Source organism: Piliocolobus tephrosceles, chromosome 9 (genome assembly GCF_002776525.5).
Source record: "Piliocolobus tephrosceles isolate RC106 chromosome 9, ASM277652v3, whole genome shotgun sequence".
Classification (NCBI taxonomy): domain Eukaryota; kingdom Metazoa; phylum Chordata; class Mammalia; order Primates; family Cercopithecidae; genus Piliocolobus; species Piliocolobus tephrosceles.
Window position 1 is genome coordinate 19793013 of NC_045442.1, and position 8436 is coordinate 19801448.

Sequence of the window (8436 nt, forward strand, 5' to 3'; positions counted from 1 at the left end):
AGGACCAGTGTGGGTAGAAGGAGATATTCTGGACCTGCCTGGTGTTCATTCCAGGGAAGGTAATCTGTGAAGAGTTGGCTGTCCAAGTCTAGAAGATCTTGGCAAGGGATAGGCTTAAGGATCCTCAGCATACAGATGGTACCTTTAGGCAGAGAGTGAATAATACTTTATTAGAAGAGTATATAGGCCACTATAGGCCAGGCATGGAGGCTCATGCCTGTAATCCTAGCACTTTGAGAGGTTGAGAAGGGTGGATCACTTGAGGCCAGGAGGTGGAGACCAGCTTGGCCAACATGGCAAAACCCTGTCTCTACTGAAAATACAAAAATTAGCCAGATGTGGTGGCAGGCACCTGTAATCCCATCCACTTGGGAGGCTGAGGTAGGAGAATTGCTTGAGCCTGGGAAGTGGAGGTTGCAAGTGAGCCAAGATTGTGCCACTGCACTCCAGCCTGGGTGACAGAGGGAGACTCTGTCTCAAAACAACAACAACAATAACAACAAAAACAAAAACAGTATATAGCATTGAGAGATGAGAGATGATAGGACAGAACCTCCAAGCAACTCCAAAATTAAAGGACAGGGGGCCTATGGAGGAGAAGACAAAGGAGCAGCAGAGACTATCTACTGTCACAGAAGAAGGGACGATCAGCAGTAAGAAATGCTGCTGATACAGCGTGAAGGTGGGCTCTAAACATCGTCTATTGTATTTAGAACTAATACGTTGTAGTGATGATCACTTGAGGTGCTTTGGAATATATATATAAATTAGAGACTGGGAACCATTTTGTTGTGTTAAGAAGGCTGAATAACTAATCTGCCACTTTTTCCTCCTTTTTAACTTTTTTTTCTCCTTGAATTGTAATGAGTCTCTGAACTTGTACCCACCACTAGATTGTCACCTTCTTATCAAAGTTCCAGTGACTAGTTTGGCAGCAGGGAAGTTTTTCCACTGGGTCATATTTTTAATCAAGTCACTATCAGTAAGCTGACAGAGACTTGTTTTGTGCTGTTCAGAACGTGGGCCCCACAAAACCAGGCCTCCAAATACTTGGCTTTCTTTATGATTGCATTTACAGTTCGTGTGTATCTTTTTCATCTTTCCCAGAACAAAGATAGACTCACACCCACACCCACCCACACACACACACACACACACACACACACACACACTCCAGAAAAGGACTGACATGAAAAATTATGGCATGAAAAATTATGCTGCCATTATATTCTTGATTATTGATTGACATTTGGATTGTGTATTTTTCCAAATTTTCTTGGCCAAGAATATTCTCAGCGCATAGTTATTTCCTGAATACAGCTTTTATTCCCCTCTTTTTTCTTCCTTCGATATATTATTTCTATTTTTATCACCACCCCAGAACAGGACTTCTTCCTTTACAATTAACCAGCTTGTTTCTTGCTTTCACTTGAACAGCACGAATTCTCTCTGTCATCTTTCCCTCTTGTGTTTCATAATTTTTTCTTTGTAAATAACTTTCTTTGGTGGGGATGGGCAGAGTCTCACTCTGTTGCCTAGGCTGGAGTGCAGTGGCGTGATCTCAGCTCACTGCAACCTCTGTCTCCTAAGTTCAAGCCTCAGCCTCTCAAGTAGCTGGGATTACAAGTGTGCACCACCATGCCCGGCTAATTTTTGCATTTTTAGTATAGATGGGGTTTCATCATATTGGCCAACTGGTCTCAGACTTCTGGCCTCAACTGATCTGCCCGCCTCGGCCTCCCAAAATGCTGAGATTACAGGTGTGAGCCACTGCACCTGGCCTCTTTGTAAATAACTCTTGGAAGCAATAAGTTATTTGGCAAATTACATAAGAATATTAAGAGCCTGATTGTTTTGTGGTATATTCAAACAATGTTTTAAATTGTATACTACCTGTTTTGTCATAAATTTATTCAAAAACACCTTATTGACACCACCTGGGTGGTAAGTACCCTGTACATACTGTAGATATCAATAGCAGATACAGGCCCCAGCTCAGTACTTTGCACCTAGTAGCTGTTCAATTAGTCTGTGATAAATGGGAAGCTTCAGGCAGCCATGAATACCATCAGGAGGTTTTCGGGGAAAGGAAGAGATGAGGTTAGACCCCCACCTTTGGAAAGCCCTGGAGATAAAGCCATGACAGCTTTCCTCAAGGACATGGTGGTCTCTGCCAATAGACACTCAGACAGGGGCAGACAAAGTGGTGGATGGCAGGTCCTGGGGACCTTTCAAAGATGTCCATGAGTGGGTAAAGCACTCCCACTGCCCTACCTGGCACTTTAGATGACTAAACACTTTTGGTTGAAAAGGTCACCAACCAGAAGAGGAGGAACATTTTGCTGGCTCCAATTAAACAAGGTGAAATTAGCCAAATGAGCTGGGGACACATCTTTAGTCTGTTTGTGCTGCTATAACAAAATACCTGAGACTAGGTACTTTATAAATAATAGAAATTTATAGAAATAATAGACATTTATAAATAATAGAAATTCCAGTTCTGGAGGCTGGAAAGTCCAGGATTGAGGTGCCAGCAGGTTCAGAGTCTGATGAGGTTCCTGTCTTTTTGTCCACGATGGCACCTGGAAGGCTGTGTCCTCAAATGGTGGAAGGGATAGAAAGGCAAAAAAAAAAAAAGCCAAATCTGTGAGAAGCCCCTTTCCTAGGGCCTTAATCCCATTGACTAGGAAGGAGCTCCCATGACCGAATCACCTCCTAAAGACCCCACCTTTTAACACAATTGCATTGGAGATTACATTTCAACATGAAGTTTTGAGGAGATACAAAATTCAAATGATAACAGGATGTTAGCACCATTTCATGATGATCAGAGGGTTCGGGGTTAGCTCTGCAAAAAGGCCATCAGTATGATTTATTTTCTAGTTATTATTTTTATTTTTTCTTTATTCTAAAAACCAAAACCAAACCAAAACAACCACCACAACAAAAACGGGATACATGTGCACAACCTGCATGTTTGTTAATTTGTTACGTAGGTATACATGTGCCGTGGTGGTTTGCTGCACCTATTGACCTGTCCTCTAAGTTCCCTCCCCTCAACCCCCACTCCCCAAGCAGGCCCTGCTGTGTGTTGTTCCCCTCTCTGTGTTCATGTGTTCTCAGTGTTCATCTCCCACTTATGAGTGACAACACGTGGTGTTTGGTTTTCTCTTCCTGTGTTAGTTTGCTGAGGTTGATGGCTTCCAACTTCATACATGTTCCTGCAAAGGACATGATCTCATTCCTTTTTATGGCTGCATAGTATTCCATGGTGTATATATACCACTTTTTCTTTATCCATTCTATCATTGATGGGCATTTGGGTTGGTTCCATGTCCTTGCTATTGTAAACAGTGGTGCAGTAAACATACGTGTGCATGTGTCTTTATAATGGAGTGATTTATATTCCTTTGGGTATATACCCCATAATGGGATTGCTGGATCAAATGGTGTTTCTGATTCTAGATCCTTGAGGAATAGTCATACTGTCTTCCACAATGGTTGAACTAATTTACATTCCCATCAACAGTGTAAAAGCGTTCCTATTTCTCCACAGCCTTGCCAGCATCTATTGTTTCCTGACTTTTTAATAATTGCCATTCTGACTGGTGTGAGATGCTATCTCATTGTGGTTTTGATTTGCATTTCTCTGATGATAAGTGATGTTGAGCTTTTTTTCATGTTTGTTAGCCATGTAAATATCTTCTTTTGAGAAGTGTCCGTTCAGATGTTTTGTCCACTTTTTGATGGGCTTGTTTTTTTCTTATAAAGTTCCTTGTAAATTCTGGATATTAGACCTTTATCAATGGGTAGATTGCAAAAATGTTCGTACATTCTGTAGGTTGCCTGTTCACTCTGATGATAGTTTCTTTTACTGTGCAGAAGTTCTTCAGTTTAATTAGATCCCATTTATCAATTCTGGCTTCTGTTGCAATTGCTTTGGCATTTTTGTCATGAAGTCTTTGCCCACGCCTATGTCCTGAATGGTATTGCCTAGGTTTTCTTCTAGGGGTTTTGTGGTTTTGGGTTTTTACATTTAAGTCTTTAATCCATCTTGAGTTAGTTTTTGTATGAGGTGTAAGGAAGAGATCCAGTTTCAATTTTCTGCATATGGCTAGCTTGTTTTCCCAGCACCATTTACTGAATATAAGATCCTTTTCCCATTGCTTGTTTTTGTCAGGTTTGTCAAAGATCAGATGGTTGTAGATGTGTGGTGTTATTTCTGAGGTCTCTGTTCTGCTCTATTGGTTTATATGTCTATTTTGGTATCAGTACCATGCTGTTTTGGTTATTGTAGTCTTGTAGTATAGTTTGAAGTCAGGTAGCGTGATGCCTCCAGCTTTGTTCTTTTTGCTTAGGATTGTCTTGGCTATATGAGGTCTTCTTTGATTCCATATGAAATTTAAAGTAGTTTTTACTAATTCTGTGAAGAATGTCAATAGTAGTTTGATGGGAACAGCATTGAATCTATAAATTACTTTTGGGCAGTATGGCCATTTTCACAATATTGATTTTTCCGATCCGTAAGGATGGAATGTTTTTCCATTTGTTTGTGTCCTCTCTTATTTCCTTGAGCAGTGGTTTGTAGTTCTCCTTGAAGAGGTCCTTCACATCCCTGGTTAGCTGTATTCCTAGGTATTTTATTCTCTTTGTAAAGATTGTGAATGGGAGTTGTGTCTATTATTGGTGTATAGGAATGCTTGTGATGTTTGCACATTGATTCTGTATCCTGAGACTTTGCTGAAGTTGCTTATAAGTTCCAAGAAGTTTTGGGGCTGAGATGTTGGAATTTTCTAAATATAAAATCATGTCATCTGCAAACAGAACATGACTTCCTCTCTTCCTATTCAAATACCTTTATTTCTTTCTCTTGCCTGATTGCCTTGGCCAAAACTTCCAATACTATGTTGAATAGGAGTGGTGAGAGAAGGCATCCTTGTCTTGTACCAGTTTTCAAAGGGAATGTTTCCATCTTTTGCCCATTCAATATGATATTGGTTGTGGGTTTGTCACAAATAGCTCTTATGATTTTGAGGTATGTTCCATCAATATCTAGTTCATTGGGAGTTTTTAACATGAAGGGATGTTGAATTTTTTCAAAGGCCTTTTCTGCATCTATTAAGATAATCATGTAGTTTTTATCTTTGGTTCTGTTCATGTGATGGATTACATTTATTGATTTGTGTATGTTGAACCAGATTTGTATCCCAGGGTTGAAGCCGACTTGATTGTGGTGGATAAGTTTTTTGATGTGCTGCTGTCAGTTTGCCAGTATTTTATTGAGGATTTTCGCTTCGATGTTCATCAGGGATATTGACCTGAAGTTTTCTTGCTTTGTTGTGTCTCTTCCCAGTTTTGGTATCAGGATGATGCTGGCTTCATAAAATGAGTTAGGGAGGAGGCTCTCCTTTATCATTGTTTGAAATAGTTTCAGAAGGAGTGGTACCAGCTCCTCTTCGTATTTCTGGTAGAATTCAGCTGTGAATCTGTCTGGCCCTGGACTTTTTTGATTGGTAGGCTATTAATTACTGCCTCAATTTCAGAGCTTCTTATCGGTCTATACAGATATTTGACTTCTTCCTGGTTTAGTCTTGGTAGGGTGTATATGTCCAGGAATTTATCAATTTCTTCTAGATTTTCTAGTTTATTTGCATTATAATATTCTCTGGAGGTAGTTGGTATTTCCATGGGGTCAGTGGTAATATCCCCTTTATCATTTTTTATTGCGTCTATCTGATTCTTCTCTCTCTTCTTTATTAGTCTAGCTGGTGGTCTATCTATTTTGTTAATTTTTTCAAAAGACAGCTCCTAGATTCATTGATTTTTTTTTTTTGGGGGGGGTTTTCCGTGTCTATCTCCTTCAGTTATTCTCTGATCTTAGTTATTTCTTGTCTTCTGCTAGCTTTTGGATTAGTTTGCGCTTGCCTTTCTAGCTCTTTTAATTGTGATGTTAGGGTATCTATTTGAGATATTTCTAACTTTCTAATGTGGGCATTTAGTGCTATAAATTTCCCCCTTAACACTGCTTTAGCTGTGTCCCAGAGATTCTGGTATGTTGTCTTTTTGTTCTCATTGATTTCTGCCTTAATTTCATTATTTACCCAGGATTCATTCAGGAGCAGGTTGTTCAGTTTCCATGAAATTGTGTGGTTTTGAGTGACTTTCTTAATCCTGAGTTCTAATTTGATTGCACTATGGTCTGAAAGACTGTTATGATTTCAGTTCTTTTGCATTTGCTGAGGAGTGTTTTACTTCCAATTATGTGGTTGGTTTTAGAATAAGTGCCATATGGCCCTGAGAAGAATGTATATTCTGTTGATTTGGGGTAGAGAGTTCTGTGGATGTCTATTAGGTCCACTTGATCCAGAGCTGAGTTCAAGTCCTGAATATCTGGTGGTGTGGGTTCACAGGTGGGATCTTCTGATCTGTGGGTTGCACAGTTCCGTGAGAAAAGCAGTTTCCTGAGCTGGGTAGCACACTTGCTCACTACCTTCCTCGGCTGAGGGGAGGGGGTTCCTTTCCCTGTGTGGCTCTCAGGTGGGCTGCTGCACCGCACTGCTCTTCCTTCCCTCTGTGGGTCACGCCAGCTTCTAGTCAATTTTGATGAGAGAACCTGGATACCTTGGTTGTCAGTGAAGGATTCATATGCTTATTATGTTTTTTCCCAATGGGAGCCTGCAAATGCTGCTGCTTCTAGTCGACGATCTTGGCCCTGCCCCCTGGCCATAGATATGATCACACAACTTCTAATTATTTAGGATTCTTTGAAAAGAGATGTTGCTTAATCAGCCAGTATAGTAATAAAAGCTGTTGACTTAGTGTTCAGAGACTATAATTTAGGTAGGCCTGGTTCTGCCACTAACTTTGTGACATTGGGCAACTTAGTTCACTATCCTGCATCTCAGTTTCCTCCACTAGAATGAGAAGTAATTGATCTTAGGTCCTGCCTGGAAGATTATATGAGTCTGTTAACTTCATTGCTATTTTTTTTTTTCAAAGTATTGCATGGTTTGCCAGGGCTTGGACATGATCATATTTTTCAAGCTAATTATCACAATAGATGTATGCTATAATATTAAGATATGTCACGTGAGAAAATGTTTTGAGCCAATGTGTTTATTTTACTTATTATTTAATATGTATTTATCTAATGCTTTTTGATATATAAACAGCAGAACTGGCTGGGCGTGGTGGCTATGAGTTCAAGACTAGCCTGACCAACATGGTGAAACCCCGTCTCTACTAAAAATACAAAAATTAGCTGGGCGTGGTGGTGTACACCTGTAGTCCCAGCTACTCAGGAGGCTGAAGCAGGAAGATCACTTGAATCGGGAGGCGGAGGTTGCAGTGAGCCGAGATCATGTCTTTGCTCTCCAGCCTGCGCAACAGAGCAAGAATCTGTCTCAAAAATAAAAAGATAAAAAATAAAACAGCAGAACTTCCTCTAGCTTGGGTTTGGGGCCTTGGAGGTACAACAGTGGAAGAATCAATCCCTCATGGTGGTGTAAAGCATAAAATGGTTGTATTAACCACAAAATGAGGCAGTGAGCTGACAGCAACAGAACAGTCCAGTAGTAAGTGAGTGAAAGAGAGAGAGAGCACAGCACACCAGCTGTTCAGCACTCCCAGGGTGAGCGTGCAGGCGCTGAGCACATCCGTAAATACAGATTATTCATTCTGATGAACAATGTGTTGACGTAAATACTTGGCAAAACCTATATATCTTACATCAGTTGCCGAACAATGGCTTATAGTTCAGAACTGCAGTTTCCAGATTCGATTTCGTGGTGCTTTAGCAGCCTGTGGAACGTCTTTGGTGATTCCCATTGGACGATAAACACACCGCAGTGTCTGCTGCTCCCCTGCATGTGGAATAAATTGATGGCCCAAGAGACATGAACAGAAAGGATACATTTGAAGCTTTGACGTGGCTTTAGGGAGAATCAGAAGTTGAAACCTATAGAAGCCGAGTGACCCTGAGGAAGAACTGCTCATTTCCTACTCACAGGAGAGCCCCCTTTCATGCTATTCTCTGCCATGTACTCCAGATACCCTCTTTAGTCATAGGGGAGCCAGGTTCCCAGATGGAAAATGGGTTAATTCCCTATCTGACAAGTCCATCCAGGAGTCTGACTCCTAGTGAGGGCACAGAGGACAGAGCTATTCCACTTTTTGAAAAAAAAAGAGTAGTTGTTAAAAGTTCTCTTTTCTCTCCCAGGACAGCACCTCTGACTACAAGGAGGTGAGTAGAGACACTGGCGGGATTCAAACCCCACCATTCATTGTTTACCCATGTTTTGCAACTCCTTTCTTCCCTTTCCAACAGTTAAATGTTCAAAAGACAATGAGCACTCCTTCTTCCCACCCACCCATGTATCTCTCAAGGGGTCCATGGAGATACTTTGTCACCATTTCCTGGTTGGGTGAAAGAGACGT